This window comes from Oscarella lobularis, chromosome 19, assembly GCF_947507565.1.
Source record: "Oscarella lobularis chromosome 19, ooOscLobu1.1, whole genome shotgun sequence".
Taxonomy (NCBI): Eukaryota; Metazoa; Porifera; class Homoscleromorpha; order Homosclerophorida; family Oscarellidae; genus Oscarella; species Oscarella lobularis.
The window spans coordinates 2,138,851-2,166,677 of NC_089193.1; the positions used below are offsets into that span (position 1 = coordinate 2,138,851).

Below are 27,827 nucleotides of genomic sequence, written 5' to 3' on the forward strand. Positions count from 1 at the left end.
TGGGAGGAACAATGACAAGGAGATGGGGCGCGAGGGAGAAGAGGAACAAGCAGGCAGGGAGGAGAAGGATGGTATGTGATGTAGGTAGAGTTTTAGTTATTGAGGGGTCTCTAATTCGTTTTATAGATGTGTAAGAGCGTAAGGAAGAATGATACGAGCAACGGATGCGAGTGGGAAGAGGAGGATTGGAAGGGAAGGCAATCAGAAGGGAGGATGACTATCGAGGGGGCAAAGGTATGTGATGTAGGTAGAGTTGTCTTGGGGACAATTGTCCTGGGACATTTGGTCCTGTGACAATTTGTCCAGGGACAATTTGTCCTGGGACAATTTGTCCTGGGACAATTTTTCCTGGGAAAATTTGTCCTTACAGGAGAGACCCGTTGGCTAGCCCCCTGTAATTTCGCTGTAATTTATTATAGAAGAGACCCGTTGGCTAGCCCCTGTAAATTCGCTGTAATTTATTACAGGAGAGACCCGTTGGCTAACCCCCTGTAATTTCGCTGTATTTTATTACAAGAGAGACCCGTTGGCTAACCCCCTGTAATTTCGCTGTAATTTATTCCAGGAGAGACCCGTTGGCTAGCCCCTGTAATTTCGCTGTAGTTTATTACAGGAGAGACCCGTTAGCTAGCCCCCTGTAATTTCGCTGTAATTTATTATTAGGATAGACCCGTTGTCTAGCCCCGGTAATTTCGCTGTAATTTATTACAGGAGAGACCCGTTGGCTAGCCCCCTGTAATTTGGCTGTAACTTTTTACAGGAGAGACCCGTTGGCTAGCCCCCTGTAAGTTGGCTGTAATTTATTCCAGGAGAGACCCGTTGACTAACCCCCTGTAATTTCGCTGTAGTTTATTACAGGAGAGACCCATTGGCTAGCCCCTATAAATTCGCTGTAATATATTACAGGAGATACCCGTTAGCTAGCCTCTGTAATTTCGCTTTAATTTATTACAGGAGAGACCCGTTGGCTAGCCCCCTGTAAATTCGCTGTAATTTATTACAGGAGATACCCGTTTGCTAACCCCCTGTAATTTCGCTGTAATTTATTACAGGAGAGACCCGTTGGCTAGCCCCTGTAATTTCGGTGTAATTTATTACAGGAGAGACCCGTTGGCTAGCCCCTGTAATTTCGCTGTAATTTATTACAGGAGAGACCCGTTGGCTAGCCCCTGTAATTTCGGTGTAATTTATTACAGGAGAGACCCGTTGGCTAGCCCCTGTAATTTCGCTGTAATTTATTACAGGAGAGACCCGTTGGCTAGCCCCTGTAATTTCGCTGTAATTTATTACAGCAGATACCCGTTAGCTAACCCCCTGTAATTTCGCTGTAATTTATTATTAGGAGAGACCCGTTGTCTAGTCTCTGTAATTTTGCTGTAATTTATTACAGGAGAGACCCGTTGGCTAGCCCCCTGTAATTTCGCTGTAATTTATTACAGGAGAGACCCGTTGGCTAACCCCCTGTAATTTCGCTGTAATTTTTGGGAGAATTTGTCCTGGGGACAATTTGTCCTTGGACATTTTGTCCTGGGACAATTTGCCCTGGGACAATTTGTCCTAGGACAATTTGTCCTGGGGACAATTTGTCCTGGGGACAATTTGTCCTGGGACAATTTGTCCTGGGGACAATTTGTCCTGGGGACAATTTGTCCTGGGACAATTTGTTCTGGGACAATTTGTCCTGGGGACAATTTGTCCTGGGGACAATTTGTCCTGGGGACAATTTGTCCTGGGACAATTTGTTCTGGGACAATTTGTCCTGGGGACATTTTGTCCTGGGACAATTTGCCCTGGGACAATTTGTCCTAGGACAATTTGTCCTGGGGACAATTTGTCCTGGGGACAATTTGTCCTGGGACAATTTGTCCTGGGGACAATTTGTCCTGGGGACAATTTGTCCTGGGGACACTTTGTCCTGGGGACACTTTGTCCTGGGGACAATTTGTCCTGGGACAATTTGTCCTGGGGACAATTTGTCCTGGGACAATTTTTCCTGGGGACAATATGTCCTGGGAACAATTTGTCACTACAGCTTTCTGTAGGAGTAGACCCGTACAGCTTTCTGTAGAGATAGACTCTTTAAGTTTCGTTACCCCTCAGCTTTGTGTAGGAGTAGGCCCCTACAGCTTTCTGAAGGGGATAGACTGTTTAAGTTTCGTTGTCATTACAGCTTTGTGTAGAGATAGACTCTTTAAGTTTCGTTACCCCTACAGCTTTCTGTAGGAGTAGACCCCTACAACTTTCTGTAGGGATAGACTCTTTAAGTTTCGTTACCCCTACAGCTGTCTGTAGGAGTAGACCCCTACAGCTTTCTGTAGGAGTAGGCCCCTACAGCTTTCTGAAGGGGATAGACTGTTTAAGTTTCGTTGTCCTGGGACAATTTGTCCTTGGACAATTTTTCCTTGGACAATTTGTCCTGGGACAATTTGTCCCAGTGTCCTGGGACAATTTTTCCTGGGGACAATTTGTCCTGGGGCAATTTGTCTTGGGGACAATTTTTCCTGGGGACAATTTGTCCTGGGACAATTTGTCATGGGACAATTTGTCCTGGGACGATTTGTCCTGGGGACAATTTGTCCTAGGGACAATTTGTCCTTACAGGAGAGACCCGTTGGCTAGCCCCTGTAATTTCGCTGTAATTTATTACAGGAGAGACCCGTTGGCTAGCCCCTGTAATTTCGCTGTAATTTATTACAGGAAAGACCCGTTGGCTAGCCCCCTGTAATTTCGCTGTAATTTATTACAGGAGAGACCCTTTGGCTAGCCCCTGTAATTTCGCTGTAATTTATTGCAGGCGAGACCCGTTGGCTAGCCCCTGTAATTTCGCTGTAGTTTATTACAGGAGAGACCCGTTTGCTAACCCCCTGTAATTTCGCTGTAATTTATTACAGGAGAGACCCGTTTACTAACCCCCTGTAAATTCGCTGTAATTTATTACAGGAGAGACCCGTTGGCTAGCCCCTGTAATTTCGCTGTAGTTTATTACAGGAGAGACCCGTTGGCTAGCCTCTTTAATTTGGCTGTAATTTATTACAGGAGAGACCCATTGGCTAACCCCCTGTTAATTCGCTGTAATTTATTACAGGAGAGACCCGTTGGCTAACCCCCTGTAATTTCGCTGTAGTTTATTACAGGAGAGACCCGTTTGCTAACCCCCTGTAATTTCGCTGTAGTTTATTACAGGAGAGACCCTTTGGCTAGCCCCTGTACTTTCGCTGTAGTTTATTACAGGAGAGATCCGTTGGCTAACCCCCTGTAATTTCGCTGTAGTTTATTACAGGAGAGACCCTTTGGCTAGCCCCTGTAATTTCGCTGTAATTTATTACAGGAGGGACCCTTTGGCTAGCCCCTGTAGTTTCGCTCTAATTTATTACAGGAGAGACCCTTTGGCTAACCCCTGTAATTTCGCTGTAATTTATTACAGGAGAGACCCGTTGGGCCCTCAACTTTATCTTCAATGCCTTAGAATCGAAATTTAGGCCCTCAACTTTATCTTCAGGGCCTTAGAAACAGAGTTTAGGCCCTCAACTTTATCTTTAGCTCCTTAGAATCAAAGTTTATGCCCTTAACTTTATCTTTAGGTCCTTAGAATCAAAGTTTAGGCCCTCATCTTTATCTTCAGAACCTTAAAATCGAAGTTTATGCCCTCAACTTTATCTTCAGGGCCTTAGAATCAAAGTTTAGGCCCTCATCTTTATCTTCAGGGCCTTAGAATCGAAGTTTATGCCCTCAACTTTATCTTCAGGGCCTTAGAATCAATTCTTTTCGAAGTCGCAGACAACGACGACGAATGGGATTTGTCGAAGATGAAGCACGATATGCTCGTTCCTAGGAAGAGCGTGAAGACGTTGGTCATCAAGCCGAAATCGACACGAGACGTAAATGTCGTAGTAGTCCAGAACGCAGCTTCAACAACTACATAGATCGTTTTAGAAAAGTGTGACCTTCAATACGAGTCAATCAGGGGCTTCTCCTTCGGTCGGACAGTCCGCCATCGCCGCCGCGACGTCGACGTCATCCAACGCGGCTCTTTCCGCGCTCATAACAAGAACGGCTCCGAAGTGGCCAGAAGCACGCCGAAGACGACGTCAGGGGGAAATCTCAGGCGGAAATCTCTTCTCGGATACGTGAGTGGGAGAAATTTCAATAGAAAACCGGCTTCGCTCTCAGTCTTTTCTCTTTCTTAAGTTTTAGTTATACTCCGTCTGAGAGCACCGTTGGAGGGCTGGCGGAGCCTCCTACGTTCGCTGGATTCACTCCCGCTGCGTCTTCGGCGATCGGAGACGAGAGCATTCCCTCCGGAGCGAGTCCGTCTGGCGCCGATTCGGTGGGTGGAACGGGAAAAGTCGATCCGACGACGGGCATCACTTTGACGCGGCCCGGTTATTACATGAAGCCGTCGTTGGCCGAATTGCAAGCGTTGGCTCCGTCCCACAATTCGTCTGGGCCCATCGAAGTGGAGGACTTCAAGGTAGGAAGAGAGGGATACGGGTACGTCGTTTTCGAAGGGAAGACGAATGTTCGCGGATTGAATTTGGACGAAATCGGTGAAATTTTTAATTGATTAGATCTTCGCTTTTTTGAAAACTAATCTTTTTCAGTTCATATAAGACGTAAAGAAATTTGCGTCTATCCCGACGACGACGACGACGTCAAACCTTCCTGTGGCGAAGAATTGAACAAAGGCGCGTTTGTGTACCTCGAAAAGACGTGGCCAATTGATAAATCGACGCGAGAAGCAATCAAGGCAAAAACTCTGAAACCCAATGAAGATGGCTCTCATACGATATTCTTTCTTTCTTTAGGACCCTGAACGACTCGCATCAATGCGCTATTCTGACAAAGTGGAGCGTCTAACGGCGAAAATGGGCGCGACATTCATTGACTACGAACCTGGAAGCGGAGCGTGGACTTTCAAGGTAGACACGGCATGCGTTTTTTGTCTATCTATTCTACAGGCGTTCTTCCCTATAGGTTGATCACTTTTCCAAGTATGGCCTCGTTGACGAGGATTCCGACGAGGAAAATGCGGTTGCCAAGAAACGTCAGAAAGGAGAAGCGGCGGCGGCGGCGGCGGCGGCGGCGGCGGCGGCGGCGGCGGCGGCTGCCAATCAGCAGCCGAAGCCGAAGCCGGGTCGGACTCAAGCGTCTTCCGCTTTCCCGCCAGCCGATCCTATCCCGTCACAAACTCAAACTCCTCTCATATTGGACGACGACACTGAAATGAAAGACTCCGCTGACGACAGCGACGACGAGGATTCCTTTGCAAAATCCTTTCACATGGACGATGAAGACGTTGACCACGACGACGACGACGACCACGACGACGAACAAGTCGTCAAAGGACAGTCGGAGAAGACGGCTGCCGCTCTCAAGATCAACCCGCAGCATTTTCAAGTGATGAAAGTGTCGTTTTTTGGCGACGAAGACGACGACTATGCGGAAATGCAGCTCGGCAAAGAAAACCGACTTCCTCCCCTGTTTCCAACGGGAAAATCGCCTGGATTCGTTCCGTGGAGACAGACGACGTCGAGCGTCCAACGTTTGGTTCAATCGCCGATACCGTTGGGTGCGACTCTCTTCCCGGCGTCGACGTACCTTCTCAGAGTTCAGAGAATGGACGTCTCCAGCAGACCGCCACGTGGAATTCCTCAGCAATCGTCTCGTTCCTTCCGCGCTCATGCCGCTACCCTGACTCGAGAGAAACGCGTCATTACACCGCTCTCCGGAGTATATACACCGCCTGCCGGCGGAGTACGTACACGCCTGCCGGAATATATACACCGCCTGCCGGCGGAGTACGTACACGCCTGCCGGAATATATACACTGCCTTCCGGAATATATACACCGCTTTCCGGAATATATACACCGCCTGCCGGCGGAGTACGTACACCGCCTGCCGGAATATATACACCGCCTGCCGGAATATATACACCGCCTTCCGGCGGAGTACGTACACCGCTTGCCGGAATATATACACCGCCTGCCGGAATATATACACCGCTTGCCGGCGGAGTACGTACACGCCTGCCGGAATATATACACCGCTTGCCGGCGGAGTACGTACACGCCTGCCGGAATATATACACCGCTTGCCGGCGGAGTACGTACACGCCTGCCGGTATATATACACCGCCTGCCGGAATATATACACCGCCTGCCGGAATATATACACCGCCTGCCGGAATATATACACCGCTTGCCGGCAGAGTACGTACACGCCTGCCGGAATATATACACCGCTTGCCTGCGGAGTACGTACACGCCTGCCGGAATATATACACCGCCTGCCGGCGGTGTACGTACACTGTCTGCCGGAATATATACACCGCTTTCCAGAATATATACACCGCCTGCCGGCGGAGTACGTACACCGCCTGCCGGAATATATACACCGCCTGCAGGAATATATACACCGCCTGCCGGCGGAGTACGTACACGCCTGCGGGAATATATAAACCGCTTGCCGGCGGAGTACGTACACGCCTGCCGGAATATATACACCGCCTGCCGGTAAATATACACCGCTTGCCGGCGGAGTACGTACACGCCTGCCGGAATATATACACCGCCTGCCGGAATATATACACCGCCTGCCGGCGGAGTACGTACACCGCTTGCCGGAATATATATACACCGCCTGCCGGAATATATACACCGCTTGCCGGAATATATACACCGCCTGCCGGCGGAGTACGTACACCGCTTGCCGTAATATATACACCGCCTGCTGGCAGAGTACGTACACGCCTGCAGGAATATATACACCGCCTGCCGGCGGAGTACGTACACGCCTGCCGGAATATATACACCGCCTGTCGGCGGAGTACGTACACGCCTGCCGGAATATATACACCGCCTGTCGGCAAAGTACGTACACTGCCTTCCGGAATATATACACCGCTTGCCGGAATATATACACCGCCTGCTGGCAGAGTACGTACACGCCTGCCGGTATATATACACCGCCTGCCCGCGGAGTATGTACACCGCTTCCGTAATATATAAACTGCCTGTCGGCAAAGTACGTACACTGCCTTCCGGAATATATACACCGTTGTAGCCGTTGTAGTCGTTGTAGTCGTTGTAGCCGTTGTAGTCGTTGTAGCCGTTGCAGTCATTGTAGTCATTGTAGCCGTTGTAGCCGTTGTAGCCGTTGTAGTCGTTGTAGTCATTGTAGTGATTGTAGTCGTTGTAGTCCTTGTAGCCGTTGCAGTCATTGTAGTCATTGTAGCCGTTGTAGTCGTTGTAGTAGTTGTACCTTTGTAGCCGTTGTAGTCGTTGTAGTCGTTGTAGCCGTTGTAGTGGTTGTAGCCTTTGTAGCCTTTGTAGCCGTTGTGGTAGTTGTTGTAGTTGTAGCCGTTGTAGTTTCCTGCCGGAATATATACACCGCTTGCCGAAATATATACACCGCCTGCCGGAATATATACACCGCCTGCCGGCGGAGTACGTACACCGCTTGCCGGAATATATACACCGCCTGCCGGAATATATACACCGCCTGCCGGCGGAGTACGTACACCGCTACCCGGAATATATACACCGCCTGCCGGAATGTATACACCGCTTGCCGGCGGAGTACGTACACGCCTGCCGGAATATATAAACCGCTTTCCGGAATATATACACCGCCTGCCGGCGGAGTACGTACACCGCCTGCCGGAATATATACACCGCCTGCCGGAATATATACACCGCCTGCCGGAATATATACACTGCCTGCCGGCGGAGTACGTACACGCCTGCCGGAATATCTACACCGCTTGCCGGCGGAGTACGTACACGCTTGCCGGAATATATACACCGCTTGCCGGCGGAGTACGTACACGCCTGCCGGAATATATACACCGCTTGCCGGCGGAGTACGTACACGCCTGCCGGAATATATACACCGCTTGCCGGCGGAGTACGTACACGCCTGCCGGAATATATACACCGCTTGCCGGCGGAGTACGTACACGCCTTCCGGTATATATACACCGCCTGCCGGAATATATACACCGCCTGCCGGAATATATACACCGCTTGCCGGCGGAGTACGTACACGCCTGCCGGAATATATACACCGCCTGTCGGCAAAGTACGTACACTGCCTTCCGGAATATATACACCGCTTGCCGGAATATATACACCGCCTGCTGGCAGAGTACGTACACGCCTGCCGGTACATATACACCGCCTGCCCGCGGAGTATGTACACCGCTTCCGTAATATATACACTGCCTGTCGGCAAAGTACGTACACTGCCTTCCGGAATATATACACCGTTGTAGCCGTTGTAGTCGTTGTAGTCGTTGTAGCCGTTGTAGTCGTTGTAGCCGTTGCAGTCATTGTAGTCATTGTAGCCGTTGTAGCCGTTGTAGCCGTTGTAGTCGTTGTAGTCATTGTAGTGATTGTAGTCGTTGTAGTCCTTGTAGCCGTTGCAGTCATTGTAGTCATTGTAGCCGTTGTAGTCGTTGTAGCCGTTGCAGTCATTGTAGTCATTGTAGACGTTGTAGCCGTTGTAGCCGTTGTAGTCGTTGTAGTCATTGTAGTGATTGTAGTCGTTGTAGTCCTTGTAGCCGTTGCAGTCATTGTAGTCATTGTAGCCGTTGTAGTCGTTGTAGTAGTTGTACCTTTGTAGCCGTTGTAGTCGTTGTAGTCGTTGTAGCCGTTGTAGTGGTTGTAGCCTTTGTAGCCTTTGTAGCCGTTGTGGTAGTTGTTGTAGTTGTAGCCGTTGTAGTTTCTTGCCGGAATATATACACCGCTTGCCGGAATATATACACCGCCTGCCGGAATATATACACCGCCTGCCGGCGGAGTACGTACACCGCTTGCCGGAATATATACACCGCCTGCCGGAATGTATACACCTCTTGCCGGCGGAGTACGTACACGCCTGCCGGAATATATACACCGCCTGCCGGAATATATACACCGCCTGCCGGCGGAGTACGCACACCGCTTGCCGGAATATATACACAGCCTGCAGGAATATATACACCGCTTGCCGGCGGAGTACGTACACGCCTGCCGGTATATATACACCGCCTTCCGGCGGAGTACGCACACTGCCTTCCGGAATATATACACCGCTTTCCGGAATATATACACCGCCTGCCGGCGGAGTACCTACACCGCCTGCCGGAATATATACACCGCCTGCCCGCGGAGTATGTACACCGCTTGCCGTAATATATACACCGCCTGCCTCCTGAGTATGTACACCGCTTGCCGTAATATATACACCGCCTGCCGGCGAAGTACGTACACCGCTTGCCGTAATATATACACCGCTTGCAGGAATATATACAAAGCCTGCCGGCGGAGTACGTACACTGCCTTCCGGAATATATACACCGCTTTCCGGAATATATACACCGCCTGCCGGCGGAGTACGTACACCGCCTGCCGGAATATATACACCGCCTGCCGGAATATATACACCGCCTGCCGGAATATATACACCGCCTGCCGGAATATATACACCGCTTGCCGGCGGAGTACGTACACGCCTGCCGGAATATATACACTGCTTGCCGGCGGAGTACGTACACGCCTGCCGGAATATATACACCGCTTGCCGGCGGAGTACGTACACGCCTGCCGGAATATATACACCGCTTGCCGGCGGAGTACGTACACGCCTGCCGGAATATATACACCGCTTGCCGGCGGAGTACGTACACGCCTGCCGGAATATATACACCGCTTGCCGGCGGAGTACGTACACGCCTGCCGGAATATATACACCGCTTGCCGGCGGAGTACGTACACGCCTTCCGGTATATATACACCGCCTGCCGGAATATATACACCGCCTGTCGGAATATATACACCGCCTGCCGGAATATATACACCGCTTGCCGGCGGAGTACGTACACGCCTGCCGGAATATATACACCGCTTGCCGGCGGAGTACGTACACGCCTGCCGGAATATATACACCGCTTGCCGGCGGAGTACGTACACGCCTGCCGGAATATATACACCGCTTGCCGGCGGAGTACGTACACGCCTGCCGGAATATATACACCGCTTGCCGGCGGAGTACGTACACGCCTTCCGGTATATATACACCGCCTGCCGGAATATATACACCGCCTGTCGGAATATATACACCGCCTGCCGGAATATATACACCGCTTGCCGGCGGAGTACGTACACGCCTGCCGGAATATATACACCGCTTGCCGGCGGAGTACGTACTCGCCTGCCTGTATATATACACCGCCTGCCGGCGGTGTACGTACACTGTCTGCCGGAATATATACACCGCTTTCTAGAATATATACACCGCCTGCCGGCGGAGTACGTACACGCCTGCCGGAATATATAAACCGCTTGCCGGCGGAGTACGTACACGCCTGCCGGAATTTATACACCGCTTGCCGGCGGAGTACGTACACGCCTGCCGGTATATATACACCGCCTTCCGGCGGAGTACGTACACCGCATTCCGGAATATATACACCGCTTTCCGGAATATATACACCGCCTGCCGGCGGAGTACGTACACGCCTGCCGGAATATATACACCGCCTGTCGGCAAAGTACGTACACTGCCTTCCGGAATATATACACCGCTTGCCGGAATATATACACCGCCTGCTGGCAGAGTACGTACACGCCTGCCGGTATATATACACCGCCTGCCTGAATATATACACCGCCTGGCGGAATATATACACCGCCTGCCGGAACATATACACCGCCTGCCGGCGGGGTACGTACACCGCTTTCCGGAATATATACACCGCCTGCTGGAATATATACACCGCCTGCTGGCGGAGTACGTACACCCCCTGCCAGAATATCTACACCGCCTGCTGGAGGAGTACGTACACCGCCTGCGAGAATATATACACCGCCAGCCGGAATATATACGCCGCCTGCCGTCGGAGTACTTACACCGCCTGCCAGAATATCTACACCGCCGGCCGGAATACACCGCCTGCCGGAATATATACACCGCCTCCGGCAGTGAACGTACACCGCCTGCCGGAATATATACACCAACCTGCCGGAATACACCGCCTGTTAGAATATCTACACCACCTGCTGGCGGAGTACGTACACCGCTTGCCGGAATATATACACCGCCTGCTGGAGGAGTACGTACACCGCCTGCCGGAATATATACACCGCCTGCCGGCGGAGTACGTACACTGCCTGCCAGAATATCTACACCGCCTGCAGGAATATCTACACCGCCTGCTGGCGGAGTACGTACACCGCTTGCCGGAATATATACACCGCCTGCCGGAATATATACACCGCCTGCTGGTGGAGTACGTACACCGCTTGCCGGAAAATATACACCGCCTGCTGGCTGAGTACTTACACCGCCTGCCAGAATATATACACCGCCTGCCTGAATATATACACCGCCTGCCGGAATATATACACCGCCTGCCGGCGGAGTACGTACCCCGCCTGCCAGAATATATACACCGCCTGCCGGCGGAGTACGTACACCGCCTCCCGGAATATATACGCCGCCTGCCGGAATATTTACACCGCCTGCCGGAATATATACACCGCCTGCCAGAATATATACACCCCCTGTAATTTCCCTGTAATTTATTACAGGAGAGACCAGTTGGGTAACTCCCTGTAATTTCGCTGTAATTTATTACAGGAGAGACACGTTGGCTAACCCCCTGTAATTTCCCTGTAATTTTTTGAGAATTTGTTCTGGGACAATTTTTCCTGGGGACAATTTGTCCTGGGGACAATTTGTCCTGGGGACAATTGGTCCTGGGATAATTTGTTCTATGACAATTTGTTTTGGGGACAATTTGTCCTGGGGAAATTTTGTCCTAGGACAATTTGTCCTGGGACAATTTCTCCTTGGGACAATTTGTGCTGGGGACAATTTGTCCTGGGACAATTTGTCCTGGGGACAATTTGTCCTGGGGACAATTTGTCCTGGGACAATTTGTCCTGGGGACAATTTTGTCCTGGGACAATTTGTCCTGGGACAGTTTTTCCTTGGGACAATTTTTCTTGGGACAAATTGTCCTGGCACAATTTGTCCTGGGACAATTTGTCCTGGCACAATTTGTCCTGGGACAGTTTTTCCTTGGGACAATTTTTCTTGGGACAAATTGTCCTGGCACAATTTGTCCTGGGACAATTTGTCCTGGCACAATTTGTCCTGCGACAATTTGTCCTGGGACAATTTGTCCTGTGGACAATTTGTCCTGGGACAATTTTTCCTGGGTCAATTTGTCCTGGGACAATTTGTCCTGGGACAATTTGTCCTGGGGACAATTTTTCCTGGGACAATTTGTCCGTGGACAGTTTGTCCTGGGGACAAATTACACTCGTCCAATCTTCGCGAAACCGCTCTGTACGTGTTGCCGTGCCATTCTATAGGCGTAGCAATTTGAAACCCCGATTTGTAATAGTTTATTTATGACGTCACATTGTTAAACCCGTGAGGTCACGTGCTTATGTTATCGCGCGCGTCCCCTTTCGAAGAAACACTGTTTCTGGCTCGTTTTCTACGATGCGAAGGTCCGAGCGACGTCAAAATGTAAGTAGTAGATAGTTACGAAGCAGTTTTAGAGCGTTCGTCGCCCGCGGAGCGCGCGTACGAACGCGTCGCGTCGCCAAGTTGTGGCGCGAGCTTCGAATAGTGAATTTTTCGTTTCGAATGGCTTCGAAACGAAGGATTCGAGACGGTTTAGAACGTTTTGCGACGCGAAGCGTCGCTTTCGGCGTCGTTTTTGCCGAATTAATGTGTCCGTAAAAGGGGGCGTGTTCCCTTTCTTTCGCACGTGCTCTACGGCAAACGGCGACTCGGATGCCGTCGAGTGGCGGCAATTTGTAAACTGCACCATATGCCCTCTCGATCGAAGTGCCGCTTATCGTCGTACGACGCGCCGTCGCGGAGTGGCGGCACGGTTAAGGTGGTGTCGTTTACGGTGTACGCGCGTAGGCGTATTGTTGGTTTCGCTTAATTTTATGTCAAAAATTGGCGAAAATTGGTAAACGTGGTACCAGGTTTTATTTGTCAGACCACGACGAATCGAATGGCACCGGTGCGGTGTTCGTGCGACGTCTCCTTGCAGAGTTGTGCGCTTTTTCGCGAAACGAGTCGCGAATTGGAAAATCGATTTTTGTCCTTCGATTTTCTGCGCCGTGCAGTCGTTTCTGCAGCCGTTTTTCGGTTTTTTTAAGAAGGATTTGGGATGGCTGAAAGGCGCGAAAAGGTTTTTTTCGCGTGCGATCGAAATTTGGTCAAAATTTCGCTAAATCCAACTTTTGCGTTTCGGACTCGTTTCGAACGTCTCGTAGACGTCTTTCCCTTCATCGTAGAGCATTGTGGTTTGGAATTTGGCGACAATTTGTCCTGGGGACAATTTGTCCTTCTCCTATGCCTTTTGCCTTCTCCCTTTGCCTTTTGCTTTCTCCTTTGCCTTTTCCCTTTGCCTTTTGCCTTCTCCTTTGCCTTTTGCCTTCTCCTTTGCCTTTTGCCTTTTCCCTTTGCCTTTTGCCTTCTCCCTTTGCCTTTTGCTTTCTCCTTTGCCTTGTGCCTTCTCCCTTTGCCTTTTTCCTTCTCCCTTTGCCTTTTGCTTTCTCCTTTGCCTTGTGCCTTCTCCCTTTGCCTTTTTCCTTCTCCCTTTGCCTTTTGCCTTCTCCCTTTGCCTTTTGCCTTTTCCCTTTGCCTTTTGCCTTCTCCCTTTGCCTTTTTCCTTCTCCCTTTGCCTTTTGCCATCTCCCTTTGCCTTTTGCCTTCTCCCTTTGCCTTTTGCCTTCTCCCTTTGCCTTTTGCCTTTTCCCTTTGCCTTTTGCCTTCTCCCTTTGCCTTTTTCCTTCTCCCTTTGCCTTTTGCCTTCTCCCTTTGCCTTTTGCCTTCTCCCTTTGCCTTTTGCCTTCTCCTGTGCCTTTTGCCTTCTCCCTTTTTGTAAACAGAGGGTTTCTGGAGGATGTCAGATAAGTGCCGTGCAATTGTTTATGAGTTGTGTGGCTTTGTTAATGTGTATAGGGGCAATGTTAGGGCAGAGTCAATACTGATAGGTATATAATGGTTCCTAATTGTGTTACATATTTCTAATTAGTTTTCTTAGGGGCATAGGGATGGGAGGAACAATGACAAGGAGATGGGGCGCGAGGGAGAAGAGGAACAAGCAGGCAGGGAAGAGAAGGAATATCAAGGGATCGATGGTATGTGATGTAGGTAGAGTTTTAGTTATTGGGGGGTCTCTAATTCGTTTCTTTAGATGTGTAAGAGCGTAAGAAAGATGGATATAAGCAAGGGACGCGAGTGAGAGGGGAGGGAAAGGAAGGAAAAACAATCAGAAGGAACGATGGCTATGGATGGAGCAAAGGTATGTGATGTAGGTAGAGTTTTAGTTATTGAGGGGTCTCTAATTTGTTTCTTTATATATGTAAGGAAGAAGGATATAAGCAAGGGACGCGTGTGGGAAGGGGAGGAAAGGAAGGGAAGGCAATCAGAAGGAAGGATGACTCTCGAGGGGGCAAAGGTATGTGATGTAGGTAGAGTTGTCCTGGGGACAATTGTCCCCAGGACAAATTGTCCTGGGACAATTTGTCCAGGGACAATTTGTCCAGGGACAATTTGTCCTGGGACTATTTGTCCTGGGAGAATTTCTCCTGGGGAGAATTTGTCCTGGGACAAATTGTCCTGGGACAATTTGTCCCCAGGACAAATTGTCCTTGGGACAATTTGTCCCCAGGACAAATTGTCCTGGCACAAATTGTCCTGGCACAATTTGTCCCCAGGACAAATTGTCCTGGCACAATTTGTCCTGGCACAATTTGTCCCCAGGACAAATTGTCCTGGCACAATTTGTCCTGGGGACAATTGGTCCTGGGACAATTTGTCCAGGGACAATTTGTCCTGGGACTATTTGTCCTGGGGACAATTGGTCCTGGGACAATTTGTCCAGGGACAATTTGTCCTGGGACTATTTGTCCTGGGAGAATTTGTCCTAGGAAAATTTGTCCTGGGAAAATTTGTCTTGGGGACAATTTATCCTGGGGACAATTTGTCCTTGGACAATTTGTCCTGGGACAATTTGTCCTGGGGACAATTTGTCCTCAGACAATTTTTCCTGGGTCAATTTGTCCTCACAGGAGAGACCCGTTGGGTAGCCCCTGTAATTTCGTTGTAGTTTATCACAGGAGAGACCCCTTCTCTAACCCCCTGTAATTTCACTGTAATCTATTACAGGAGAGACCCGTTTGCTAACCCCCTGTAATTTCGCTGTAGTTTATTACAGGAGAGACCCGTTGGCTAGCCCCTGTAATTTCGCTGTAATTTTTTACAGGGAAACCCGTTGGCTAGCCCCCTGTAATTTGTCTGTAATTTTTTACAGGAGAGACCCGTTGGCTAGCCCCTGTAATTTCGCTATAGTTTATTACAGGAGAGACCCGTTAGCTAACCCCCTGTAATTTGGCTGTAATTTTTTACAGGAGAGACTTGTTGTCTAGACCCTGTAATTTCGCTGTAATTTATTACAGGAGAGACCCGTTGGCTACCCCCCCATAATTTCGCTGTAATTTATTACAGGAGAGACCCGTTGGCTAACCCCCTGTAATTTCGCTGTAGTTTATTACAGGAGAGACCCGTTGGCTAGCCCTGTAATTTCGCTGTAATTTATTACAGGAGAGACCCGTTAGGTAGCCTCTGTAATTTCGCTGTAATTTATTACAGGAGAGACCCGTTGGCTAACCCCCTGTAATTTCGCTGTAGTTTATTACAGGAGAGACCCGTTGGCTAGCCCTGTAATTTCGCTGTAATTTATTACAGGAGAGACCCGTTAGCTAGCCTCTGTAATTTCGCTGTAATTTATTACAGGAGAGACCCGTTGGCTAACCCCCTGTAATTTCGCTGTAATTTATTACAGGAGATACCCGTTGGCTAGCCTCTGTAAATTCGCTGTAATTTATTACAGGAGAAACCCGTTGGCTAACCCCCTGTAAATTCGCTGTAATTTATTACAGGAGATACCTGTTGGCTAGCCCCTGTAAATTCGCTTTAATTTATTACAGGAGAAACCCGTTGGCTAACCCCCTGTAATTTCGCTGTAATTTATTGCAGGAGATACCTGTTGGCTAGCCCCTGTAAATTCGCTTTAATTTATTACAGGAGAAACCCGTTGGCTAACCCCCTATAATTTCGCTGTAATTTATGAGAGGAGAGACGCGTTGGCTAGCCCCTGTAATTTCGCTGTAGTTTATTACAGGAGATACCCGTTGGCTAACCCCCTGTAATTTCGCTGTAATTTATTACAGGAGATACCCGTTGGCTAACCTCCTGTAATTTCGCTGTAATTTATTACAGGAGATACCCGTTGGCTAACCCCCTGTAATTTCGCTGTAATTTTTGGGAGAATTTGTTCTGGGACAATTTGTCCTGGGGACAATTTCTCCTGGGACAATTTGTCCTGGGACAATTTTTCCTGGGTACAATTTGCCCTGGGTACAATTTGTCCTGGGACAATTTGTCCTGGGACAATTTGTCCTGGGACAATTTGTCGTGGGACAATTTGTCCTGAGACAATTTGTCCCAGGACAAATTGTCCCAGGACAAATTGTCCCAGGACAATTTGTCCTGGGACATTTTGTCCCCAGGACAAATTGTCCTGCGACAATTTGTCCTGGGGACAATTTTTTCTGGGACAATTTGTCCTGGGGACAATTTGTCCTGGGACAATTTGTCCTGGGGACAATTTGTCCTGGGACAATTTGTCCTGGGGACAATTTGTCCTAAGACAATTTGTCCTGGGACAATTTGTTCTGTGGACAATTTGTCCTGGGACAATTTGTCCTGGGACAATTTGTCCCCTGGACAATTTGTCCTCGGACAATTTGTCCCCTGGACAAATTGTCCTGGGACAATCTTTTATCCTGGGACAATTTATCCTGGGGCAATTTGTGCTGGGGACAATTTGTCCTGGGACAATTTGTCCCCAGGACAATTTGTCCTGGGGACAATTTGTTCTGGGACAATTTGTCCTGGGGAGAATTTCTCCTGGGACAATTTTTCCTGGGACAATTTGTCCTGGGACAATTTGTCCTGGTCAATTTTTCCTGGGGACAATTTGTCCTGGGGACAATTTTTCCTGGGGACATTTTGTCCCGGGACAATTTGTCCTTGGTACAATTTGTCCTGGGACAATTTGTCCTGGGACAATTTGTCCTGGGACAATTTTACCTGGGGACAATTTGTCTTGGGGAGAATTTATTCGTAATTAATGCGGCTTTTATTCGGAATTAATGCGGCATTTATTCGGAATTAATTCGGTATTTATTCTCAACAAGTGAAAGTTCTACCTTCACTAGGAGTGTAGGTTGTACCTTCACAGCGAGTGAAAGTTCTACCTTCACAACGAGTGAAGGTTCTACCTTCATTAGGAGAGATCATTCATTAGTAGTGAATGTTCTAATTTCATTAGTAGTACAAGTTTTACCTTCATTAGGAGTGAAGGTTCTACCTTCACAAAAAGTGACGATTCTACCTTCACTTCGAGGGAAGGTTCTGCCTTCACTAGGAGTGAAAGTTCTACCTTCACTATGAGTGAAGGTTATACCTTCACAACAAGGGAAGGTTTTACCTTCTATATTAGTGAAGGTTCTATCTACACTACGAGTAAAGGCTCTACCTCCACAACGAGTAAAGGTTCTACCTTTACTACGAGTGAAGGTTCTACATTCACAACGAGTAAAAGTTCTACCTTCAGGGTTCTGCCCACATGGGTCGGCATGGGTCGGCCCCGACCCTTACTCGCCTATCGCCGACCCATACTACTATAACGTTATGACAGCCCGTAGCTTGCAATAATTACTGCCGGGTACATCGTCCAAAACAACCGTCCAAGACAATTTTTAAAATGGTCCAAGACAATTTTAAAAATGGTCCAAGACGATTTTATAAATGGTCCAAGACAATTTTAAAAATTGTCCCAAGAAAAATTAGATGGTACGTAGATTGTAGATTTGTAGATTGTAGATTTGTAGATTCGTAGATTGTAGATTCGTAGATCGTAGATTCGTAGATCGTAGATTTGTAGATTTGTAGATTGTAGATTCGTAGATCGTAGATTCGTAGATCGTAGATTTGTAGTAGATTTGTAGATTTGTAGATTTGTAGATTTGTAGATTTGTAGATTTGTAGATTCGTAGATTTGTAGCTTCGATTTGTAGATTATAGATCGTAGATTTGTAGATCGTAGATTCGTAGATTTGTAGATTATAGATTGTAGATTTTTAGATTTGTAGATTGTAGATCGTAAATTCGTAGATTGTAGATTTGTAGATTGTAGATTCGTAGATCGTAGATTTGTAGTAGATTTGTAGCTTCGATTTGTAGATTTGTAGATTTGTAGATTTGTAGATTTGTAGATTTGTAGATTCGTAGATTTGTAGCTTCGATTTGTAGATTGTAGATTTGTAGATCGTAGATTTGTAGATCGTAGATTCGTAGATTTGTAGATTATAGATTGTAGATCGTAGATTTGTAGATTGTAGATCGTAGATTGTAGATTTGTAGATTTGTAGATTTGTAGATCGTTAGATTTGTAGATTGTAGATCGTAGATTCGTAGATCGTAGATTTTTAGATTTGTAGATTGTAGATTCGTAGATCGTAGATCGTAGATTTGTAGATCGTAGATTTGTAGATTGTAGATTTGTAGATCGTTAGATTCGTAGATTGTAGATTCGTAGATCGTAGATTCGTAGATCGTAGATTTGTAGATTGTAGATTTGTAGATCGTTAGATTCGTAGATTGTAGATTCGTAGATCGTAGATTCGTAGATCGTAGATTTGTAGATCGTAGATTTGTAGATTGTAGATTTGTAGATCGTTAGATTCGTAGATTGTAGATTCGTAGATCGTAGATTCGTAGATCGTAGATTTGTAGATTGTAGATTTGTAGATCGTTAGATTTGTAGATTGTAAATATAGATCGTAGATTTGTACATTTGTAGATCGTAGATTCGTAGATCGTAGATTCGTAGATCGTAGATTTGTAGCTTTGATTTGTAGATTTGTAGATTTGTAGATTCGTAGATTTGTAGATTCGTAGCTTCGATTTTGTAGATTTGTAGCTTCGATTTGTAGATTGTAGATTTGTAGATCGTAGATTTGTAGATCGTAGATTCGTAGATTTGTAGATTATAGATTGTAGATCGTAGATTTGTAGATTGTAGATCGTAGATTGTAGATTTGTAGATTTGTAGATTTGTAGATCGTTAGATTTGTAGATTGTAGATCGTAGATTTTTAGATTTGTAGATTGTAGATTCGTAGATCGTAGATCGTAGATTTGTAGATCGTAGATTTGTAGATTGTAGATTTGTAGATCGTTAGATTCGTAGATTGTAGATTCGTAGATCGTAGATTCGTAGATCGTAGATTTGTAGATTGTAGATTTGTAGATCGTTAGATTTGTAGATTGTAAATATAGATCGTAGATTTGTACATTTGTAGATCGTAGATTCGTAGATCGTAGATTCGTAGATCGTAGATTTGTAGATTGTAGATTTGTAGATCGTTAGATTTGTAGATTGTAAATATAGATCGTAGATCGTAGATTCGTAGATCGTAGATTCGTAGATCGTAGATTCGTAAAGATTGTCCCCAGACAATTCTAAAAATTGTCCCAAGACAAGTCTAAAATTGTCTCAGGACAATTTTAAAAATTGTTCCAAGACAATCCTTTAAAATTGTCTTGGGACAATTTTTAAAATTGTCCTGAGACAATTTAAAAAATTTAAAAATCGCCAAAACAGTTTTAAAAATGGTCCAAGACAATTTTAAAAATCGTTTTAAGAAATTTTTTAAATTGCCTAGGACCATTTTAAAATTGTCTTTGACGATTTTCAAAATTGTCTCGGACTTTTTTTAAAATTGCGTATTTTATCTATCCTTCCATACCTTCTTCCCACACTAAAAATATTCTCGGCAGAACCCTGTACCTTCATTAGGAGTGAAGGTTCTACCTTCATTATGAGTAAAGGATCTTTTCAAAATTGTCCTTGGGACAATTTGTCCTTGGGACAATTTGTTCTGGGACAATTATAAAATTGTCCTAGGACAATTTTCGAGAATACGAACGACGCGCCGTTCCAGTCGTCATAACAGGCGCAACGGACACGTGGAAAGCGAGAACCGCGTGGACAGATACTGGGGTGAAGGTTTAGAAGGTAGGGATCGGGTTAGGTACAAAGCGAACCGAGTTAGAGCGAACAGACTGTGTAGAGCTGCCGTCGAGTGGAATTCGGGCTCGTTTAACGCTTAACGTGTACCGTTTTGCCTCGAACACCCTCGCAAACCCCTGCTACACTATTATCGATTGTAAATAGTTTGAAATCTTTGTTTTCAATACTTTTTTTGACGTCACTTATATAATCCACCATAGTCACGTGCGTGCGTTAGCGCGCTTGACTCGTTTGTTACGAATGAATGGAAAATGGCTCAAAACGACAGATTCGAAGCTTGAGCGAAGTCAAAAGAGTGAAAGAGGTGAGTCTTGAGTAGTTTAGAACCCGTTCGACCGTTCGCAATGGCGCGAAACGATCGAAATCGAGGCGTCGGGTCGCCAAGGTGCGACGCGCCCTGCGAAATGCGCTGGAATCGTTTCGTTTCGACGCGGAATCATGTTTTCGGAACGTTACGAAGCGTTTAGCTGCATTCCGTGGCGTATTTCGAGTCGTTTGCGACGATTTCGATGTGCGAAAAGGGGGCGTGGCCCTTAACTTTCGCGCTCGCTCCACGACAAACGGCGTATCGTATGCCGTCGGCGAATCGAAAATCGAAAACTAGATGATATAGGGTTTCGATCGATGGTACGTTCGTCGCCGTACGTGGCGTCGTTGACTCACGACGGCGTCGCAAAGGTGGGGTGATTTCGACGCACGCGAGAAGGCGTGTTTGTTTATTTGACACGTTTTTATGTCGAAAATTCGCGAATTTCGACATGGCTTTGAACCAATCTTATAGAGTCGTCGTTGGCGATTCGATTGGTCGCGGTCCGGTCGTCGTGCGACGTTTCGTGGCGAAATGGCACGATTTTTAAGTCGTTTGATCGCGAACGAGAAAATTCGAAATTGTTTTTCGATTTTCTCCGTCCCCTGAAGGAATTCGTTCGCGATTTTTTCTGGAGAGGATTTCTATTGGGTGGTACGCAAGGGACGAAAGGGTTTGGTGGCCGTCGGTCAAATTTTTGAGTGAAATTTCTACTCGTAAACTTTTTGGCTTTTTGTACATCTTTGCGACGTTGGCAAAGTGCCTTCCCTTTGTCGGATCGAGCCGAGATTTTTTATCTGGTCTCTCTGACCCCGGAGTTGTTGATAGCCAAAGTATCGTTGCCATAGCAACCAAAAAATAAAATTGTTTTTTATTTTTTAGGTGTATCTTCCCTTGTTTCAAGCGGGCCCTTGGGGCCGCGAAAACGCGACAGAATATCCTTCGGGCGTGTAGCTATGTCAAAGACCATCCGGATCCCTATGCAGATGTTGAGGTAAGAAGTTACATCGCGAAACGTCTTCCATAAGGACTAGGCTTAGAGTAATAACTATAGAGGTATCCCAAGTTTACTCATAGTTCCTTTGTGTAATTTTCTATTTCTAATAAAATTACTCATAGACCTTATATTTCATGCTAGCCATTCCTCTGTGGCCAAGAGCGACGAATAGGCCTTTAGTTGTTCCAGACGTTTATCTGCTCGAGACTTTGGCCGACGCCAGGTACTTTTCTTTGTTTTCCCCTTTGTCAATTGTTTTGCCGTGTAGTTGTTCCTCCAATCAGACGAGGCAGACGCAGCCATCCCTCTGTGGCCAAGAGCGATAAATAGGCCATACCTCTGCAGAGGCTATAGAGTTGCCTCTCCGCTTAAGGCAGAGCACTGGCGGGTAAATCAGTGACGCCCCTTGGAATTGCACCTGTGAGTGGACTGACATCCCAGCTGCCACTTTCACAGTCCAAGGCTCGGAGCCAGGAGGTTAAACGGGCTCACCCTCCGCGGGGGAGTATGGAGTGACCCCACGAGTCCTTTGACTCACAGCAGGTGCCCACCTGGCCTTGCCTCCCATTTGGGGCGAGGGGGTGGATGGAGGAGAGGGCAAACTGTTTAATTTTTGTGTGTACATCCGGGACTTTATTGAAATAAAATTTGACATGACTTCTCCTACTTTATTGTGTGTGCCGCCCTATCTACTTTCCACGCGCCTAACTAGGACCACGTGAGACGCGAGCGCGTGATTGTATTATGCGCCTAGTGCTAATCAAAAAATTATTACGTATGCAAAGTAAGGCAAATAAAGTCATCTTCCATTTTGCTGTCTTTTCTTTGACATCTGTCTGCCATATGAATGAAAACATATATTCACTTTTTATCGTAGTGACGGTGATGACGTACGTTTTAAAAATGCCAGCTCTTGCCTTAGAGCAATATCTCTTACACATAGCAATCAAGTAGAGATAAGACTCTGAATAAACAAGAGAACGCCACTGAAAAAACAAGAGAACGCACCAATAGAAAAAATAATGCAATGATCCCACGAGTAATTTAAAAAAACAAATATTCCCTGAAGAAAGAACTACAATAGGAAGACGTCTAAAATACTAAAACGTTTCAACGACAAGCATACAAAACAGAACAGAAATTCTCCATCGTTCTCTATAGAAAACGAAGGCAATCGTCCTTCGCTCTCTATAGAAAACGAAGGCATTTGTCCATCTCTATAGAAAAGGAAGGAGGATATGGTCCATCGTTCTCTATAGATAACGAAGTCATTTGTCCATCGTTCTCTATAGAAAAGGAAGGATATTGTCCATCGTTCTCTATAGAAATCGAAGGAAATCTTCCATCATTCTCTATAGAAAACGAAGGCAATCGTCCATCGTTCTCTATGGAAAACGAAGGCAATCGTCTATAGAAAACGAAGGCAATCGTCCTTCGCTCTCTATAGAAAACGAAGGCATTTGTCCACCGTTCTCTATAGAAAAGGAAGGAGGATATGGTCCATCGTTCTCTATAGATAACGAAGTCATTTGTCCATCGTTCCCTATAGAAAAGGAAGGATATTGTCCATCGTTCTCTATAGAAAACGAAGGCATTTGTTCATCGTTCTCTATAGAAAACGAAGGCAATCGCCCTTCGTTCTCAATAGGATATGAAGGCATAGAATTATAGCTTAACTTCTGAAATTTTAGATTTTTATTTTACCCAACATCACTAACCGCAATTACCTGTATGAATGCAAACACAAAGCAGGAATACTCCGGAAAGATTGTCAAACAATACTACGACTAACGGTTTCTAACACCTTTGAGTACGCCAGTACGAGGTATAAAATACCTAGGTGGTTAGCCCGTTTCCGTCCACCCCGTTAATCCTAATCCTCCTAATCCCCCTTAATCCTAAGCCTACTAATAATCCTGATCCTACCCTTAATCCTAATTCTAGTATTACTCTTAACCTTGATCCGCGCGCTTTCTCTCCTTCCCATTGCTTTCCCCTAGGTAAAAGTAATTAAAATTGATTAATAAATGTAAAATAACCATATACCTAACGATATCGTTCCTTGGCTTACTCCTCCTTCTTCCTGGTGTCGATCCGTCTTCTCCTCCAATTGTGTCAGTTGTCCTTCTCCTCCTTCACCCTCTCTCCTTCCAATTGACTGCTCCTAGATAAAAGAAATTACAATTAGAAACCCCATAAACGATGAGCACGCGGAGAACCGACAGAAAAAGTACATGTAGACCAGCGTTCTAGACTCAATCGCGTAGGGTAGGACGCTCGATGTCGAAAAGATCGTGAGGGAAACGCCATTTTTTCGGCCTAACTATTAAATTTAGGGCCCAATCTTCGATTCTTAGGGCCTAAATATTATATTGAGAGCTTTATCTTTAAATCAAAAATTTTCGGTTGCTATAGCAACCAAACTTTGGCTACCAACAATTCCGGGGTCAGAGAGACAAGATATCGAATCTCGGCTCCATCCGACAAAGGGAAGGCACTTTGCGAACAATGCAAAGATGTACCATAGATGTACCATAAGCCAAAAAACGTTTTGACTTGAAAATTCAACCAAAATTTTGGCCAATGGCCACCAAACCTTTTCGTCCCTTACATACTACCTAATAGAATTCCGCTCCACCAAAAAACGCGGGCGAATTCCATCACAAGACGGAGAAAATCGAAAAACAATTTCGATTTTTCTCATTCGCGACGAAATAACTTTAAATGCGTGCCGTTTCGTGACAAAACATCGCACGGCGACCGGACCAAGACCAATCGAATCGCCATTGATGACTCTACAAGATTGGTAAAGAGCCGCGTCGAAATTCGCGAATTTTCGACATAAAAACGTGTCGAATATTCAAATACGCCTACTCGCGTGCGCCGAAACCACCCAATCTTTACGACGCCGCCGTGCCGCTACGGCACGACGTACGGCGACGAACGTTACATCGATCGAAAGCCTATATACTCTAGTTATCGAATTTCCGATCGTCGACGGCGTACGACACGCCGTTTGCCGTTGAGCGAGCGCGAAAGAAAAGGGCCACGCCCCTTTTCGAGCGTCGAAAATGGCTCGAAATACGCAAGAGAACGTAGCGAAACGCTTCAAAACGTTTCGAAACATTGTCTCGCGTAGAATCGATACGATTTGATCGTATTTCGAGGTGCGCGTCGCACCTAGGCGACACTACGTCGCGATTTCGACCGTTTCGCACCTTACCGAAGAGCCGAAACGGCTCTAAACTACTTAATACTTACCTTTTATTCTGTATCGACGTCGCTCGAGCTTCATTCACGAAACGAGTAAAGCGCGCTAACATACGCACGTGACTTTAGAAAACGTTTCGAATAAATCATTTTGACGATGCGCGTAGCGTTAATTAACAGCAAGAACATATGCAACGGTCATGTAGTACATCAAATTCAAGGCAAACTGTCTGCTTATCAACGTAGCTCCATAATCCCCGCAAACCTTCCGGAATGTATTTTGTGGGCGGCTTTCTTCCCGTTATTTTGCTTGGGCTGTCAACATCAATTACGGCCACATGTCTGTCAGATAACATGTAAAAATGGTCGCGATCACCAGCTCCAACATAGCACCGACTGTACCCCGAATTATGACTGGATCCCATAATCCATGACCACTTCTCGCCATTGCTTGGAAACGATGCATGAATTGCGCGAGGGGGAAAGGTGTTAGATGAGATGTTCCAATAGAAGTTAATACTGTCGTTATTTGCAACTGTAAAAGTCGGTGACAATGAGGAAGAAGAAAACGGAGCATAGTGATTACCTTCACTGTCCAGCCCTGCAATGACGTTGTACGAATAATTGCGTGTGTTACAGAAAAGCATTTGAGCAACGGCACTTGAACAGTTCATGATGGGTAGGCATATTTATACGTCTATAAACGGACAATTGATGTGGTGATGGAGCGAGTGGCTCGTTCTTACCTCAAGCTTCTGTCTAACGCCAAATTATCACATATTGGCATCCCTGTTATCTCCTTGAAAGCCGCAGCAGCCGAAAATCGTCGAATCAGTCCTAAAATGCACACAAACAAGTCGACTTGGCACTATTATCGATAAATTCCGACGTACAGCGTGTAAATCTTCGGCACGTAACGAAAACGAATGCAAAATCCTTCGCTGAGGCGCGTGTCGATCGCGAACAGAGCGAAATCGTCGCTCGAAACGCCGAAAATCGTTCCACATCGATCGCTGAGTAACGAAAACGTCCGAAGGAGTCATTCTTCGTACCCGCCGTTGAGAAAGTAAGGAGAACCTCGCCATCTTCGCTTTTTTAGATGAGCACGCGCAGTGGTTACTAGGCGATCACGCGCAGCAAAAAACGGAGCCAAAGCGGAAAGAAGACGTCGACGAAGGCGACGAACGCAGCGCGTTAACAACTTACGCAAGTGGGGCCCCGCAATGGGGTACACGAATGAAGATGAGGCCCCTCGTTGGGATCTTCGCTGCTAAATGAATAAACGAAGCCCAACGGCCTATTTCGCAGCGCCGGCAACAAAGCTAAAAGTAAGAAACGCCCAAAGTGACGCGATCAAGAAGAAACACCACCTACGCGCTGCGAAAACAGAAAAAGCAAAGAAACGCCGTCGCTCTTCTCGCCTAAGTACTCCGCTCGGTCTATAAACACCTCCTAAGTCTTCGCGCCGCGCGAAAAGCCCCTTTCGCACCCGAAAACCGCCCGTCTCGCAAAAACGCGAAGATCGCGCACATGGGTGAGGCCCCTAGCAAGGAATCGCTAACTAAGAAACGGTTTCTACGCCACAATCGCGCTTCGAAAACCACATTCGCAGCACGAAATCGAATGGATAATAATAGTAAAGCTTTGCGTAAGGCGCAGAAGCGCCAAAACGATGGAGAAAACGCGAGTTTCTCTCTTGTGCCCTCGAAACGCCAGAGAAAGCTAAACCGCGCTACCGCAATCATTCGCTTCACTGTTTAACGTTTTCTTTCAGCAGCGATCACCTTCTAACGCCCTTCAAACGCCGAGAAACAAAAAACAATAGAAAAATCGCGCAAAATCAGACGATAGAAAAACGATTGAGCGAAAAGAACGTACAACGATATACTTGTCTTTCATCGTTAATTGTACATAAAAACGAAAAACCAAATTCGCAACCAAAAAAAGGGTTAGGGTTAGGGTTAGGGTTAGGGTTAGGGTTAGGGTTAGGGTTAGGGTTAGGGTTAGGGTTAGGGTTAGGGTTAGGGTTAGGGTTAGGGTTAGGGTTAGGGTTAGGGTTAGGGTTAGGGTTAAAAGATGTACCCACTTGGGTGACTAGGTCATATGATACACCGTTAGATAGAGCTTTCAAAGAGCTTTCGAATGGACCTATATCTTCTGTACAAATTCTTTGATTTGAAAAAGTTAATGACAAGTGATACACCGTTGGAAAGAGAATGAAAAGAGCTATTGAATAGACCTATATCTTCTGTAGAAAATATTTGACATGAAAAAGTTCTAAGTGTTTGACTTTGGGGCAGGTGTTTAGGAGTTGGGGTAGAGTGTTTTAGGCTTAGGTTTAGGGTCAGGTTTGGGGTTACGGGTTTAAAAGTGTACCCAGTTGAGTGACTGGGTCATATAATACACTATTCGAAAGAGCTTTTAAAGAGCTTTTGAATGGACCTATATCTTCTGTACAAATTCTTTGATTTGACAAAGATATACCCTTGGGTGAGTGTTAGGGTTAGGTTTGGGTTAGGGTTAAAAGATGTACCCACTTGGGTGACTGGGTCATATGATACACCGTTAGATAGAGCTTTCAAAGAGCTTTCGAATGGACCTATATCTTCTGTACAAATTCTTTGATTTGAAAAAGTTAATGACAAGTGATACACCGTTGGAAAGAGAATGAAAAGAGCTATTGAATAGACCTATATCTTCTGTAGAAAATATTTGACATGAAAAAGTTCTAAGTGTTTGACTTTGGGGCAGGTGTTTAGGAGTTGGGGTAGAGTGTTTTAGGCTTAGGTTTAGGGTCAGGTTTGGGGTTACGGGTTTAAAAGTGTACCCAGTTGAGTGACTGGGTCATATAATACACTATTCGAAAGAGCTTTTAAAAAGCTTTTGAATGGACCTATATCTTCTGTACAAATTCTTTGATTTGACAAAGATATACCCTTGGGTGAGTGTTAGGGTTAGGTTTGGGTTAGGGTTAAAAGATGTACCCACTTGGGTGACTGGGTCATATGATACACCGTTAGATAGAGCTTTCAAAGAGCTTTCGAATGGACCTATATCTTCTGTACAAATTCTTTGATTTGAAAAAGTTAATGACAAGTGATACACCGTTGGAAAGAGAATGAAAAGAGCTATTGAA

General features: G+C 46.3%; 5 long non-coding RNA genes across 8 annotated transcripts; 3 read left to right on the top strand and 2 right to left on the bottom strand.

Moving 5' to 3' along the window:
* The first annotated feature begins 12,476 nt into the window (after positions 1-12,476).
* LOC136198332 (uncharacterized) lies at positions 12,477-14,505 on the top strand. Of its 2 annotated transcripts, XR_010672760.1 has the most exons (5): positions 12,477-12,521; positions 13,006-14,008; positions 14,059-14,155; positions 14,212-14,319; positions 14,385-14,505. It is a non-coding gene; the product is annotated as an uncharacterized lncRNA (long non-coding RNA). The 2 variants fall into 2 exon arrangements; XR_010672759.1 differs by lacking the exon at positions 12,477-12,521 and having other exon boundaries at positions 12,531-14,008.
* A 4,727-nt stretch (positions 14,506-19,232) lies between these two features.
* Positions 19,233-22,147, top strand: LOC136198331 (uncharacterized). 3 transcript variants are annotated; one of them, XR_010672758.1, is made up of 3 exons: positions 19,852-20,481; positions 20,959-21,478; positions 21,604-22,147. It is a non-coding gene; the product is annotated as an uncharacterized lncRNA (long non-coding RNA). The 3 variants fall into 3 exon arrangements; XR_010672756.1 differs by having other exon boundaries at positions 19,233-21,478; XR_010672757.1 differs by having other exon boundaries at positions 19,233-21,478; positions 21,623-22,147.
* LOC136198329 (uncharacterized) lies at positions 22,087-24,789 on the bottom strand. Its single transcript, XR_010672755.1, has 5 exons — positions 24,743-24,789; positions 23,528-23,645; positions 23,439-23,477; positions 22,376-22,467; positions 22,087-22,317 (listed from the first exon to the last, which is right to left on the bottom strand). It is a non-coding gene; the product is annotated as an uncharacterized lncRNA (long non-coding RNA).
* A 22-nt stretch (positions 24,790-24,811) lies between these two features.
* On the bottom strand, positions 24,812-25,812 carry LOC136198273 (uncharacterized). The gene is made up of 5 exons (XR_010672721.1): positions 25,585-25,812; positions 25,438-25,528; positions 25,278-25,388; positions 25,094-25,226; positions 24,812-25,033 (listed from the first exon to the last, which is right to left on the bottom strand). It is a non-coding gene; the product is annotated as an uncharacterized lncRNA (long non-coding RNA).
* LOC136198274 (uncharacterized) lies at positions 25,670-26,628 on the top strand. Its single transcript, XR_010672722.1, has 3 exons — positions 25,670-25,757; positions 25,815-26,019; positions 26,466-26,628. It is a non-coding gene; the product is annotated as an uncharacterized lncRNA (long non-coding RNA).
* Positions 26,629-27,827: the final 1,199 nt, after the last annotated feature.